Here is a 16,046-nt window from a genome sequence, read left to right as displayed (position 1 = left end):
TATTCAAAAAGCAGTCTCACAATATGGTTGTCTGCTGACCCCAGCAGGCCACCATCCCTTGTAGTGCTAGCCATTCCCGATGGGGTTGCAAATTGCACCTGCCTCATGAATATTAATGAGGCAGGCAATTTGCGAACACATTAGGAATAGCAGACAGTGTCTGAGACACTGCTGTAAATTCCAATTTGCGAGTTGCAAATTGTGAGTCGCAAAACGAGGCAATTTGCGACTTGCAAATTGGAAGGGTCATACATCTGGTCCCAAGTCCTTTACGAGAGACCAAAACATAACTTAAAATGTCTTCAGCTAAAAAGATATACTCAACTATTGTTAGGGAGGATTGGATTCGAAGTTTGGATTGGATTCTTTAGGCCTGACTTTGGACACAAACCTAAATATGCTGGACCACATTAGTGCAACAACTAGAGGAGCCAATCACCAACTCAATACATTAAGGAAACTCAAACCTTTCCTGCCGCCTGATGACATGCAGCTAGTAGTCCAATCCCTAGTCATTTCCCGCCTAGACTATGGAATTGGGACCCTGGCAGGGCTACCTAAAGTCAATCTGGCCCCCCTACGGGCTACGCTGAACTCAGCCGCCAGACTCATAACGGTATCAAGAAAACGCAATCACATTAAACCAGATCTAACTCAACTAAATTGTCTCTCTCTCGAAGCTAGGATCCGGTTCAAGAAAGTCAGCCTGACGAACAAAGCACTTCATTAAAACACTCCAACTTACCAGGCAAAAAAACTCGAACTATCTGGTCTGAATCGGACCCTAAGAAGCTCTAACACTCTATTATTGAAACTACAAAAATTTAAGAAGAAGAAAACTTACAACTACGCCTTCTTCGGTCTTGCTCCAAGAATTTGGAATACTCTTCGAAATCAGAGCTAAACCTTCGACCGCCGCATTTAGAAACCAAGATAAAGGTCTATTCCTGAAAAACTTCCTGCAACTATAGATCTGAAGTCACCAAACTAACTTTTGCCTCTTGTTCAGCATTGATCCACCTCTCAACTGTGTAATGCTTTGACTCAATAAACCTAATTAGATCATCCTATGTGTGCTTAACTTCCTCTACGGTTTTGTCTATATATACAGCTCTCTGATACCCGATCAGGTCTTGTTCGCGCTTTATAAAACTTTTCAAATAAATAAATAAACCACCTGAATTCATAACTTTGCTTTTAAGTGAAAAGAGCACAGCCGTCACCACTCAAACTCCGCAGGCTACATCTGAAACATAATTCTCAGTGTTGGAAGTATAAAAAAAGAAATGCTGGGTATTGCTACATATTTGTTAAATTGTGTACATTAGAATCCGGAAGAAAACGATCATTTATATAGAGGCACAGCTTTGTCCTCCTACCTTAATGCTGAAAGACCTCTCCTAGGTTACCAATGATTATAAATTTTGTATTGCTAAATTGTCAAAAGTCTGGTTGAGGTAAGACAATTATCTTAAGAATATGGAAAACATTATAACAGTTGCATGTAGATGATTAGGCTAATGATTAACCAAAGAAGTAGCTTTAGAGAGAATATCCTATGGCCTCAAAGATGGTGAATCCCCATTAAACACCACATGGCCCAAATACATGAATCTGCATTAGATTGTGCACTTAACCCTTGTGCTTGAATTGTAGTGGTATTTAACATATTCTGTTTTGTATACACACCAGCCAAAAACATGTTTTTATACCCATCTCTGTGTTTTTCTGTGAACTATACGTTTACGTTGTTGTGTTCCCACGTAATCTTTCCTGCTTTTATTATTGTATGCTTAATCTATTGTATGTATTGTTTTGTTCTGTTTTCCCTGCTTTAACAAACTTTATTTGTTAAAAAGTTGCCTGTGCCATAAGAAATTTCACCCAATATCCCGTAAACCATTTCCAAATAAAATACCCTTTTTCTATTCCACAGACCTCTCCCTTTCACACTGAATTAACATTCCCAATGATCACCTGAGCATCTGGTGAGATTAGGATAACTACATAACTGACTAAACAGGGCAGCCATTTTTACTTGTCAATTTGTTTGCTATTACCATTGCTCTGGCTAGTGTTATGAGCAAATCAAAGTAGTAAAGTACATTTAACATTCACTGCACAACTTTATATGCGATTCGAAACATTTATGAAATGTTTATATTCTCAGATGTTAATTTTATGTATAAATGCAGTCTATATACTTTTACAGTTTGTCAAAAATATTTGACAAATATGTCCCAGTAATCGGTGTATCAAACATGTTTGTTTAAGTATTCCTGCTTGAAGTCAATTTACAGATTTTTAACATAATGTGAAGATTTCCCTTTCATTCTGCTCTCTGTGTGGCATATAGGCGACTCGTCTTTAAATAGGTACATCATCTTTTTTGCCATTCTATGTCTGATTTCGGGCACCATGTTTGTGAGGATGAACCAGAGAAAAGGACAAAGACACTCACTACAAGTGGCCCGATTATTTCCAAAACGTTTGGTTACCCCTGTTAGTGCATATATTGGAATTATACATTGTGAGGTCCTTATCACACCTGGTACACACACTGTGATAAAAACCCCATCCCTCATTAAAATTTGGCAGGTCAAACCTGCCAGAATTTAAAGACAGAAAAAAGCCCCGGTAATACAGGGACGTGTGCATGTTGGTGCTACAAGCATCAAACTCCACGTTATGCACTATTTTAGGGTAAAAACTTGTAATAGGTGATATTTATCGCACCTGATAAATAACTCCCCTGTGGTATAATATATCAAGCGCGATAAATATCGCATCGCACACTGGGCTATTTGTTATTTGGGCCAACTACTAATGGTGATGGCATCTATTATACCATACACAAACATAGTAGCTAGGGATTTGACGCAAAAAAGGGAGGCGACCCCAGGGGCAATAAGTATGTGACTACTTTGACTTCATGCAAAGAAATGTGGACTAACTGTAGTGACACAATAGGACACACCTGGACCCTGCACTCCATTGAGGAGGCAAATGCACTACTGTACCTTTAAGCAACATGTTAAACAGCACTCCCAAAAAACGAGGTGATAAAACAAAACCCAGCACTCTCTTAAGGCGAGGCAAGAAGACAAATTCAGGTGCATTTAAAGTGACACACACGTTTATTAATTCAATATTTTAGAAAGGAAGGCAAAATATATCAGTTAATGCAGACTCCCAAATATCAAATGAATCAAGTGCAAAACCAGAATAAAATTTAGCATGTATACATGTGGCAAAGCGCAAAGAAACTTAGAAATTATGTACATAAAGTAAGAAACACCTCACCGATCGATTATGCAACATCCTTGCCAACTCAAGCTGGAGAAGCCCTTCGACAGCCCAGGAAGGAATTTGATCGGGATCCAAGTTCCGTCTCTTTCACAGCAGTACGACTACTCTGTGATGAGCTTCTACCTGCCCCACTGAAGACCTCCAGCATAAATACCTTTACTCAACGTGAGGCGAATATTCTACAAACCTCGCCCCCTTCTATTGGAAAAAACCGAGATGGCAGTACTGGTCTGTGTCAAGGTCAAGACGGAGGCTGGCTAGGCTCCCGTATTTTGAGACAGAGCTGTACATTCCATACATTTTCTGAAAGGTACCAAGCATGCATCCCACACAACATGTTCTAGTTCACTCTGATCGGTGAGGAGCAAAAAACAAGTGAAGAACGAAAACATGCCCTCCCCACTTTGCAGCTACATCCGAGCACAGGAAATGGAATCTGTTGCACAAGATGGAATCTGCACAGAAAATGGAGTCAATTATGCCAAATGGAGCCAATGGTCAATATATCTTAATATCAATACATTGCACCCTTTGACCATTAGCTTTCATAACATAGCAGTCTAAGGCAGAGATCTTCAAACTTTTTTGCTCTGATCCCCCCCTAAGCAAAATGTTTTGAGGTCGGGCCCCCCTCCAAAACTTTACAGCAAGGATTGAGAGAGCAGGACGGACATGGCTGCGTGCAGAAGGCGTGGCTTATGAGATGATTTCAGGAGTAATTTTTCTATAGTTCATAAACCAGACTAAATTTGAGACTTATAGAACAGCAAATGCATCAAACAAAAACATGTATTGTCCCAAAAACTGCTCCCCAGAATTGGGTTTGTTTGTGAGCCCCTCACACCCTAAAGCAACTACACCTACTGTACTAATGATAACTGCAGTTCTGAGTAGCAGGCTATCTCCTCTCCATCTTTCACCTCGTCCCCATCATGCCTGACCATCACTCCAATCTTGAAACAGGCTCTCTGACCTGTTCGAAAAAAAGAGCTCCCATGTTGTATCCCTTTTTTCTGTGAGGGTGCCCTTGGTCGTAATGCTAGAAAGGAAAATAATCTCCCATGACCCTTTTTTAAAGGTAGACAGTCATAACAGTGATGCAGTGGGCCCCTCAAACCCCTGGGCCCCAGCCCTGCTGAATATGCTTCGTTAATGATAACCAACAGTGGCCACTTACACACCTGGCAGCAGTACCTGCTGCACTGATGATAAAAAAAAAAGGAAAAGGCCACTTATATTGTCCCCTTCTTTGGGGTATTGCTCTGAAGAAGCTATCTGTGGCCATTTGTAAATATAAATATTAGTCCCCATACAGTGCTCTCTATTCTGGGCCATCTATTTGACAATATCCATGAATCTCGCTCCTTTCTTCTTTCTCCTGGACCATTACTCTGAGGCCCCAGGGGTCGAGAGGATTAGGGCTCTGCATCTGAATGCAACCAAGCTGGCCTTCTACCTGCCTCCCCATGGACAACGTTATCACAGTAAAAACTGTCCCTGAACAGTTAATGCTGACTTTGAGGTGCCTCTGCCTGAAAGTGAAGGGTGTGGTGGTAGTGCAGAAAGTTAGAGAAGAAACCAGCCTTCTTACCAGCCTTATTGATTGAGTCACTTAAAGCCAGGGTCACCAGAATTATGAGTTTCTGCAGCTGCAGCGTTTTCCACATAATTATGAGTTTACCGCATTTGCTACATAATCCATCATCTGCTGCGAAATCTGCAGAATTTAGCCCCAAAAAATTGATTCTAGCTCAAATGGAACTAAAGTTACTTAAAACTTGACAGTGTTCAGGAGCAGTGGAAGGCCTTTTGCAAAGATTGACTGGTAATCTTATAGCTGCTTATTGCTGTATTTGGGTGTTAAACTGGTACTGATGAGGTGAAATATTGTTCCTAACAGCATAACCATGTGTTAAAATGTCAAATTAATGAAGTAATGCTAACCACAAAATGTGCTGCATTGTGCCTCATAATTTATTTTTTCTTGCTGCATAATTTATTCAACCATGCCACATAATGCGGTCCTCTCCTGCTGAATAATTCCAGTAGCTCTGCTTAAAGCTTCATGGTGGCAAATATTTATTCTGTTTGAGATGTAATGTTGGGGTGTTATCAGCTGAGTTCTGGAATAAGGCGAATTATGCTGAATAATGCTGAACATTTTGTGATAGCATTACTGAATGATTTTGCCGTTTTTACACTTGTTTACACTGTCCTGGCATATTTCCATTCAAAAGTACCAGTTTAATTTCCACATATAGCAATAATGCACTTAAATTACTGTGAATACACAAAACAAAGACTTTGTTTTTAGCAACATCTTTGACCCTGCCAGCGCACCCAATGACCTCTGACCCCAAGGCACTCCAATCACAGTTTTGACTTCAAGGGCACTGAGTAAATGAAGACAGCCTGGAAATGCAGCTTCCAGGGAACTTCATTTACATGTGTTTGCAGAGGCATTTGCGCCCCCATGGGAACCCATCCACGCCCCACAGTTTGAAGACCTCTGGTCTAAGGCCAACTGCTTTAGGTCGAAGCATAGATAAGAGATTAGGCACACACTGGATACAACAACATAATGATATCAAGATACATATTGCTAATGCTATCCCACCTACAACAGAGCGAAGTTTACCAAAATCCAGCAGCCACCCAAACAACCAATCCCACCTCCCTTTTTCTACATCCTGCTTGACATCTTTAGCTAACTTATGTAAAGCGTCGATGTGGGATTGAATTGACTTCGAATGATCTGAAAGATTAAAGCAACACATTCCCTCAAAGTCTGAACATTTATGATCATGTTTTAAAAGTAAATAATCAATTGCGACTCTGTTCTGTAATATAGCTTTTCTTGCCCCTCGCACATCTAATAATAATTCTGCTAAAGCAACTGATGTATGATTAATATTTTTCACCATCAAACATGCTAATTCACTAACAGCTCTAGAATTATAAATGGTTAGGCCCGGAATTCCTACTATTGAAGCAGCTAAACTAATATATTCAGACTTCGATAATAAATGAATCTCAGAATCACAATGTTCACTGAGTTGAACTGCTTCTCTCGTATTCCGGACATGTGATGATGGATCTAATGGGAACATCATGAGGTCTAATCTAGTAAAGGCACACGGTCCACCTGTAATATTGTCTGGAATATACGTAGATGTAACATTACCACATGACAATAACCATCCTATAGGCAATTTGACATGCCTGAAATGACTGGCAGCAGATACTATATTTTTGCACATCATGTGGTTTTGCATATTTCTGCATGTACTTTCATTTCTATTTCTGCATAGAGTTTGTTGATCCCATGTCATTCGGCATTTACTTCTTTCAAGTCGTATTTGAGCACATTTACCAATGATAATGGGGTCACAACTCAAATTATAGCAAATGTCGCCTTCAGAGATGTTGAACGTTATCACTTGTGTTACTTTTTTGCAATCATCATCAGTAGTTTCTGGACAAAATCGGAAAAACTCATAAGGTGACAAGTGAGTTTTCACATCTTGTTCCTCCACTGCCTCGTCTGCATTTGTGACATTGAATGTCTGCGACAGCACATCAACAGGGGTAGGTATAGCTACAAGGCACATGGAAATAATATCCATGGTGCTTTTCATGTTTGTCATGCAAAAGTACGAACTGTTGAGGACTGTCTGTGCAAGATAGGACCACACATACAGGTATTATTCATTCTCGCAAGTAACATTTATCAGCAGGCCCATGTTCCCATTTTTCCTGCCCTGGCTTTATGACTAACAGGACGTTGTCCTTTCCTGTTGCAATAACCTCTGCCTGTTCGGGGGGACCATTTGGAGATTCTACCCACACTTTGGCTCCCGGATTCTTGTCAGTAGAGCCAAACCCTCCTTCCCCACGCACGGTGAGAAGGGCTGGGACAGTCCCATTCTTGACTATTCCTCCGTATACTGGCATGATCACTATTTGAGTCACTCTGTCTCCAGATTGTATTATCAAATCAGCGTCTCCACTATTAAGTAGGATGACCTTGATTTCACCTTGATAGTCTGCATCAATGACCCGTCCAGCACTTGAATGCCCTTTAGAGACAATCCAGATCGAGGGGCAATCAAGCCAAAGTGCTCTGGTGGAAAAAACTAGTTACTTACCTGTACACTATGGTTCTCCAGTATTATCTTTCATAGATTCACATGCTTGTATCTTCCCCGTCGTCATGGTGGGAGTCTCACGGTAACAGAATGACCATAGAAGTTCTAGAAAAACTGCATAGAAAAATCCCATAGGGAATCACATTATTTGGTAACCAAACCTCATCATTATTTGGTCCAAAACTCAGCCAATCAGCTGCTAGCCCTGACATCACACTCCCCAGCAGAGCCATCATACCTCAGATTTCCAGCCCCAAGTGAGAGACAAGGAAATATCTAGAGATAAAAAGGTTCTACCTGAGAAACGGGGAGGTGGGCGGGCCGCAAGTGAATCTATGAAAGAGAATACTGGAGAACCATAGTGTACAGGTAAGTAACTAGATTTTTCTCCAGTATTGAATCTTTCATAGATTTACATGCTTGTATCAGAATAGCGAGCAGTACATGTACCTGTCATGATTCAGGGGCCGACGGCGCTGCTCCGAGGATAGGACTCCAAATCCCAGCAGCTCCCGCGACCACCCGCCGGACGAAACGTCATCGCACCCCGGGCAAGTATAAAAGGCGCGGCAACCTGGTAGGCGGGGCCAATGATTCCCGTTCGAACTAGTGAATCCTATCGGCTACGAAGAAACCCCCGAATCATCCCGCGACTCCTTGTCTTCCATCCAGCCGGTGACCCGACGTGGATATCTCGACCTCTGATCTCTCGACGACTCTGAGGAGGTAAGCAGGCTGCGGTTTCTCCGGCGCGCCTCAGCAGATCCTGAGGCACTCTCGGCTCCTCCAGACTTCCCGGCGCTCCTCCGCCCCTGGATTTCCCGGGCGTGAGTGGCAGCGCCACCTACTTCTACAGACCTCCCGGCGCTCCTCCGCCTCCCGGATTCCCAGGCGTGAGTGGCAGCGCCCCCCCGACACTTTCAAGCAGCAGCGGCTCCTGCGCTCCCGGAGTTCCTGGGCGTGAGTGGCAGCGCTTGAGTCCGCAGGCTGTCTCAAGCCTTTCCTGGCGCCTCCCCGTGAATGAACGAGGAGCGCGAGCGAGACCTTCTCTCTCTCTTCGTCCCATCCGTGAAGTAACGGAGAGGGACTCGCAGAGAGCTGCCATAGGGAAGACAGAAACCCCAGGTAGGGGGAAGAACGAAGTGGGGGTGTGGGGGAGGTAGAGAGGAGCCTGTGGCTTAACCCGTCTTCTTGTTTCTTCCAGGTCTCTCCCCTGCTGTCCCTTCCCGACCTTCCCTCGCCCACCTGTCTCCTCGTCCGAGGGTATTTCACGTGCACCGGACAGGGGTCGGATGGGCGGGGGGCCCACACATAGCATCAACGCGATCCTGAGGAGAAGAAGCACTGGGACCACGACAGAATCATTGGCCCACGAATATTTCTCCTCCTGATCTCGTTGACGCAAAAACATGGCATCACTAGACAATGTAATGGCCTTGTTGACCCAGATCCAGCTAGAATTAACGGCATCCAGAGCGGACTCAGTCGCCTTGCACGGCCGTTTGGATCGCCTGCAACGCAATCCCTTCGACGCAGGGATGCCCTCTCCTGTGACCACTCCACAGGTAGTGGTGGAGATGCCAGCTCACGTCCCCTTGGCCCCTCCGGAGAGGTTCCACGGGGATATCCAGAAAGTACAGGTCTTCCTCACCCAAGTTCAACTCAATTTTCACTGCAAACCTAAACTGTTTGCCACGAACCAGGCCCGAGTAGCATTTCTGATCTCTTACTTAACCGGGGAAGCAGCACAATGGGCGGTCCCCTTAGTAAGGCGAGACGATGCCCTTCTCTACGATTGGGACTCCTTTCGGCAGGAATTTGAGCGAACTTTCGACCGTAGAGCGGACACCTTTTCAGCCGACCATGATCTTCTCGACCTACGGCAGATCCCCTCCGATTTCCTAGGGTACATCAACAGCTTTCGCCGTCTGGTGGCAGAAACCGATTGGCCAGAGACGAAGCAGACAGCGATCTTTTATAGAGGGCTCACGGAGGAGCTAAAGGACGTGATCGCCCAGATCGACCCCCAGCCACTCACCTGCTCGGCCATGATGGAATTGGCGTCCAGGCTCGAATATCGCCTCCGGGTACGGAAAGGCGATCATAAACGAAAGGACAAGCCACCCTCGCCATACGAGCCACCCCGCTTGTCGGACGCTACAGCATCCGGGCCCGTCCCCATGGAGGTAGGGACGGTGAGAGCTTCTCTGACCCTTTCGGAGCGGGACCACCGACGAAAGCAGGGCCTCTGCCTATACTGCGGGAAGAAGGGCCATTTCCTGCGCGAATGCCCGGTGCGCCCGAAGACCGGTAGGCCCCGAACGGGTCAAACAACGGCCAGTCTCGTTGAGGGACCGGCGGAAAACCCCCGTGCTTGAAGGAAAGAGGAGGGACGCCTTCAAGCTGTCAGTTCATCCCTTCGCTGGAAGCCGATGTCACCCAGGAACCCGACCATGTGTTTATCACCGCTCAAGTGACGGTTGATGACTGCACGCTGGAGGTTAGAGCCATGATCGACTCCGGGGCCACAGGATGTTTCATGGATATCGAGGAAGCAGAGAGGCTGCGAATCCCCCTCCGTTCCAAAGACGTCCCCGAAACGGTGTATGCTGTCGACGGCAAGGAGTTAGAATCCGGTCCCATTCGACAGGTCACTCCGCCCCTGTGGGTTACAATAGGGAAAGAACACGGAGAGTGGCTCACCCTGAATATCATACAAGCCCCTCGATGCAGGATCATCCTAGGGTTGCCTTGGTTACGGCTGCATGAACCACATATACATTGGGCGACGAACACGGTTACGTTCGTTTCTCCGTTTTGTCAAACCCGTTGCCGTCTCATGAAGGAACCTCTGGGGACGGGCGACGGAACCACGCACCATGTGGCCACTGCAGCGGAGAAGGAGGTGGTCCTCCCCGACTGCTATGCACCCTATATCGGGGTCTTCGATAAGCAGCAAGCCGAAGAACTACCACCCCATCGGGAATTCGATTGCCGCATCGACCTGGTCCCAGGAGCCAGCGTTCCGTGCAGCCGGGTGTATGCTCTTACCGGTCCAGAAACCTGTCATCTCAAAGAGTACATAGACAAGTACTTGAAGCTGGGATTTATACGCCCCTCCAGCTCTCCGGCGGCGTCCCCCCTGTTTTTTATTCCGAAGGCCAACGGGGAGCTACGGTGCTGCATCGACTACCGTTCCCTCAATGCAATAACCATCAGGAATCAGTATCCCCTACCACTCATTCCCGTCCTCTTGGAACAAGTCCGGGGAGCACGGATTTACACTAAGTTGGACCTTCGAGGGGCGTACCATTTGGTTCGGGTACGCGCGGGGGATGAGTGGAAAACAGCGTTCAAGACCCGATTCGGCCTATTCGAGTACTTAGTGATGCCGTTCGGCCTCTGCAACGCCCCGGCCGCTTTCCAATACTTCCTCAACGAAGTATTGAGGGACTATCTGGACAAATACGTCGTGGTCTATATCGACGATATTTTGATCTTTTCGTCGGATCCCAAGGACCACGAAGAGCACGTACGATCCGTGCTGGGAGCCCTGGAACGACACCGACTATTCTGCAAACTCACAAAATGTGAGTTTCACGTAACCACCGTTGAGTTCCTTGGCGTCCTGCTCACCCCCGAAGGGCAGATCATGACCGACCAGAAGGTCAAAGCCGTGGCCGATTGGCCACAACCGACCTCAGTGAAAGACGTGCAGAGCTTCCTCGGCTTCGCGAACTTTTACCGGAGGTTTATCCAACATTTTTCCCAAACGGTAACCCCGTTAACCAAGCTAACCCGTAAGGGAACGCCTTTCCTGTGGTCACCAGAAGCCCAGACGGCCTTCGAGCAGCTCAAGACAGCGTTTACCTCCGCGCCCGTCCTTCGCCATGCCCAACCAGAGCTTCCGTTCCTGGTGGAAGCCGACGCGTCAGACGAAGCAGTGGGAGCTGTTCTTTCCCAGCGCCAGCAGGAGACAGGGCTGCTCCATCCAGTGGCCTTCATGTCCAGGAAACTGAGCCCGGCCGAGCTCAACTACACCATCGCGGAGAAAGAACTGCTCGCTATACGCGAAGCCTTCTTGGAGTGGCGGCATTGGTTGATGGGGGCTCGTCACCAGGTGACCGTTTACACGGACCATCGCAATCTGCAATTCTTACGGTCAGCCCGCCACCTGTCGCAAAGGCAAAAGAGATGGACGCTCTTTTTTGCTGAATATCATTTCGTGGTGACTTATCGTCCCGGGGCATTGAACAGAAAAGCCGACGCTCTCTCACGCCAAAATCCTCCATGTCTCCCTACGGTGTCTCCCGAGCAATCCATTCTCGCTCCGAATCAGGTCATAGGTAGTCTGAAGACCGAATCCTTCCTGCAGGGGGTAAAGAAAGGAATCCAAACCTTCACCTGGTCATCGTGGTTACGAAGCCACAAGGAATGGCGTCTTTTCCAGGGTATCCCCTTGTGGGGGTCCCGGGTATTAGTCCCCACGTTACGACTCCGAAAGCTCGTCTTCTCATGGTGCCATGAAGTGCCCAGCGCGGGGCACATGGGAGGGACAAAAACCCTGGAGAGGGTGTTGAGACAGTTTTGGTGGCCTACTGTCCGACCTGATGTGTTGCTATGGGTGAAGAGATGTGCGGTTTGTGCCCAGATGAAACCCGACCATCAGCGACAACAAGGACTGCTGATGCCACTTCCTACCCCGATGAATCCCTGGGAACGGATTTCCATAGACTTCGTGGTGGGGCTGCCGAAGGACCAGGGATGTACCGCCATTATTGTTGTAGTTGACTATCTTACTAAGATGGGCCACTTCATCGCCTGTAAACAAGTCCCCTCGGCAGGGGTATTGGCGTCCCTCCTGTTGAGACACGTGGTGCGACTTCATGGACTCCCGATGGGGATCGTCTCGGATAGGGGATCGCAGTTTACTGCCCGGTTCTGGAGGGTGTGGTGTGAGCAGCTTGGCATCCATTCCTCCTTGTCCACGAGCTTCCACCCCCAGACGGATGGGCAGACAGAGCGACTCAACCAAACCCTGAAACAATACCTGCGTTGCTACGCCGCTAAAGCGGCGGACTCTTGGGTTGATTTGCTCTGGGTGGCCGAGGTGGCGTATAATAATGCACAACATTCATCAACACACCACACTCCATTCTTTCTTGCTTCCGGGTTCCACCCCCGATTTGTCCCCTTCATTCTCCCCAGGGAGGCGGTGTCCCTTCCTGATTTGCAGACAAGACTCAGCACCATTCACACTGCTCTCAAACAGGCCAGGGCCAGCTTGAGGGTAGCGAAGACTCGCTATAAAGCCCAAGCCGACAAACGGCGGAGACCCGCACCAGTGTATCGCAAGGGGGAGAAGGTATGGTTGTCCACGAAAAACATCCGCTTCCGCTATCCCAGTGTTTTTCACCCGAAGTACATTGGACCGTACCCGGTGGTGCGACATGTGAACCCGGTGGCGGTGCTACTGCGGTTGCCCCCGCATCTGCGCATCCATCCTGTGTTCCACGTGTCGTTGCTGAAACCCTCTCTGTGCCCGGTGAAGAAGCCTCCTGCGCCTGTCTGGGTACACCACGAGCAGGAGTACGTCGTTCACCGTGTTCTGGATTCCAAACTGGTGAGGGGCAAGCTCTGGTATCTTTTGGCCTGGAAGGGATACGGCCCCGAGGAGAACTCATGGGAACCGGCGACGGCGGTACACGCGGCCCGACTGGTGGCGGCCTTCCACCGCCGTTCGCCCTCCAAGCCCGGAGGCTCCGGCGGTCGGGTGGCCGGGGTGAAGAGGGGTGTGCTGTCATGATTCAGGGGCCGACGGCGCTGCTCCGAGGATAGGACTCCAAATCCCAGCAGCCCCCGCGACCACCCGCCGGACGAAACGTCATCGCACCCCGGGCAAGTATAAAAGGCGCGGCAACCTGGTAGGCGGGGCCAATGATTCCCGTTCGAACTAGTGAATCCTATCGGCTACGAAGAAACCCCCGAATCGTCCCGCGACTCCTTGTCTTCCATCCAGCCGGTGACCCGACGTGGATATCTCGACCTCTGATCTCTCGACGACTCTGAGGAGGTAAGCAGGCTGCGGTTTCTCCGGCGCGCCTCAGCAGATCCTGAGGCACTCTCGGCTCCTCCAAACTTCCCGGCGCTCCTCCGCCCCTGGATTTCCCGGGCGTGAGTGGCAGCGCCACCTACTTCTACAGACCTCCCGGCGCTCCTCCGCCTCCCGGATTCCCAGGCGTGAGTGGCAGCGCCCCCCCGACACTTTCAAGCAGCAGCGGCTCCTGCGCTCCTCCGCCCCCGGAGTTCCTGGGCGTGAGTGGCAGCGCTTGAGTCCGCAGGCTGTCTCAAGCCTTTCCTGGCGCCTCCCCGTGAATGAACGAGGAGCGCGAGCGAGACCTTCTCTCTCTCTTCGTCCCATCCGTGAAGTAACGGAGAGGGACTCGCAGAGAGCTGCCATAGGGAAGACAGAAACCCCAGGTAGGGGGAAGAACGAAGTGGGGGAGGTAGAGAGGAGCCTGTGGCTTAACCCGTCTTCTTGTTTCTTCCAGGTCTCTCCCCTGCTGTCCCTTCCCGACCTTCCCTCGCCCACCTGTCTCCTCGTCCGAGGGTATTTCACGTGCACCGGACAGGGGTCGGATGGGCGGGGGGCCCACACATAGCATCAACGCGATCCTGAGGAGAAGAAGCACTGGGACCACGACAGTACCAAACTGCGTTTCCAGGATAGAACCCCATATTCTCTGCGGGCTCTGCTCCTATTTCCAGGATATTAATAATCTTATAAGTATACTTATGCCAAGATAGTTTTCAAATATTGCAAGAAAATAAATGGTTAAATAGACATAGATATATTTGCAATATGTATACAAGAACAAATATACATATCTTGATAAATACCTTATTGAAATAAATGGCGTAGAACTGCTTGTCCCACTGCTGCATGCTCTTTCCATGCTGTGTCTAGATAATAGTGTCTAGTGAAGGTGTGCGCATTTTTCCACGTAGCTGCCCTGCAAATGTCTGGCAGAGACACTCCTGCAAACAGAGCCGTAGAAGTTGCCATCTTTCTCGTAGAATGCGCGTGCACCCTGGATTGTAGAGGTTTTCCAGCTTTGACATGACAGAAAGAAATGGCCGAAGTTATCTATCTCGAAATGCTAGATCTGGACAGCGTCAAACCTTTTCTGGGACCAGAAAAAGCCACAAAAAGTTGGTTTGTTTTCCTGAAAGATTTCGTTTTGTCAGTGTAGAAATTTAAAATGTCTAGAGAGTGTATGGCTTTTTCCGCAGATGAAGAAGGATCTCTAAAGAATGTAGGTAACACTACAGGCTCATTGAGATGAAAAATGGACGGGACCTTAGGAATGAACTTTGGATTTGTTCTAAGGATAACTCTATCCTGTCGGAATTGGAGAAAAGGTTCTGCAATTGAGAAGGCTTGAATTTCACTGACCCTTCTTGCTGACGTGAGAGCTAACAGCAAGTCTGTCTTGCATGAAATAAACTGTAAATCCGCTTTATGTACTGGTTCAAACGGCGGTTTCATGAGCTGCGTAAGAACAGTATTAAGCTGCCAAGAGACTATTGGGCATTGCACCGGGGTCAACACTCTGAAGAGCCCTTTGAGAAATTATTTTATTACTCTTTGTGACCAAAGAGATGGATGATTAGGAACCCTCCTATATCTTGAGATAGCGGCCAAATGCACTTTAATAGACGTATGTGAAAATCCTGATTTAGCAAAATACAAAAGATACGGCAGAATTTGCTCTGAAGAGGCGTTAAAGGGATGCAGATTTTTAGATGCGCACCATTGACAAAATCTCTTCCATTTTGCCGTATATGTCTTATTCGTAGAGATTGCCCGAGATCGTGAAAGAATATCTCGCCATTCCTGAGAGATATTTAAAGATTGGAATTCATGTTCGTGAGGTTCCATGCTGACAAGGTTAGCGATTTCAGATTTGGGTGGAGAATTTGACCTTCGTTCATAGTAATCAGGTCCTGCAATAATGGGAACTGTATTCTGGGTGCCACTGATAACTTGAGAAGTTCTGAGAACCAAGCTTGTCTCGGCTATGCCGGGACTATGAGAATTAAGTGGCACGGTTCCGATTTCATCTTCCCTAACACTCTCGGTATCAGAGGAAATGGAGGGAATGTGTACGTGAGATGTTGTGAAGCAGTAACCACCTCCAAATCTCTTGCGCTTGTTTCAACAGGAGTTTTGACTTTGTACCCCCTTGTTTTAATAGGTAAAACAACGATGTTGTACTGACTGTTTTGAATAGAACTGTCGAATCGTGAATTCTGGGGAGAAATGCTTGTAATCCCAAGAAAATTGCCTTTAGCTCTAGCAGGTTGATGTGAAGTTGAGCTTCGCGCTCTGACCAATGACCCTGTATTTCGAGGTCTTGGAGATGTGCTCCCCAACCTTGTAGCGATGCATCTGTCATCATAACATAGCTGTGATGTTGAGGATCGAAGAGTAGACCTTCTGTCAAATGTTTTCTGATTTTCCACCATGACAGGGCCTTTTGGATCTGAGAAGTGATCAAAATCCGATCTTCGAAGGACCCTTGAGAT

This window comes from Triturus cristatus, chromosome 4_2, assembly GCF_964204655.1.
Source record: "Triturus cristatus chromosome 4_2, aTriCri1.1, whole genome shotgun sequence".
NCBI lineage: Eukaryota > Metazoa > Chordata > Amphibia > Caudata > Salamandridae > Triturus > Triturus cristatus.
Note: the sequence above shows the minus strand (reverse complement) of the source record.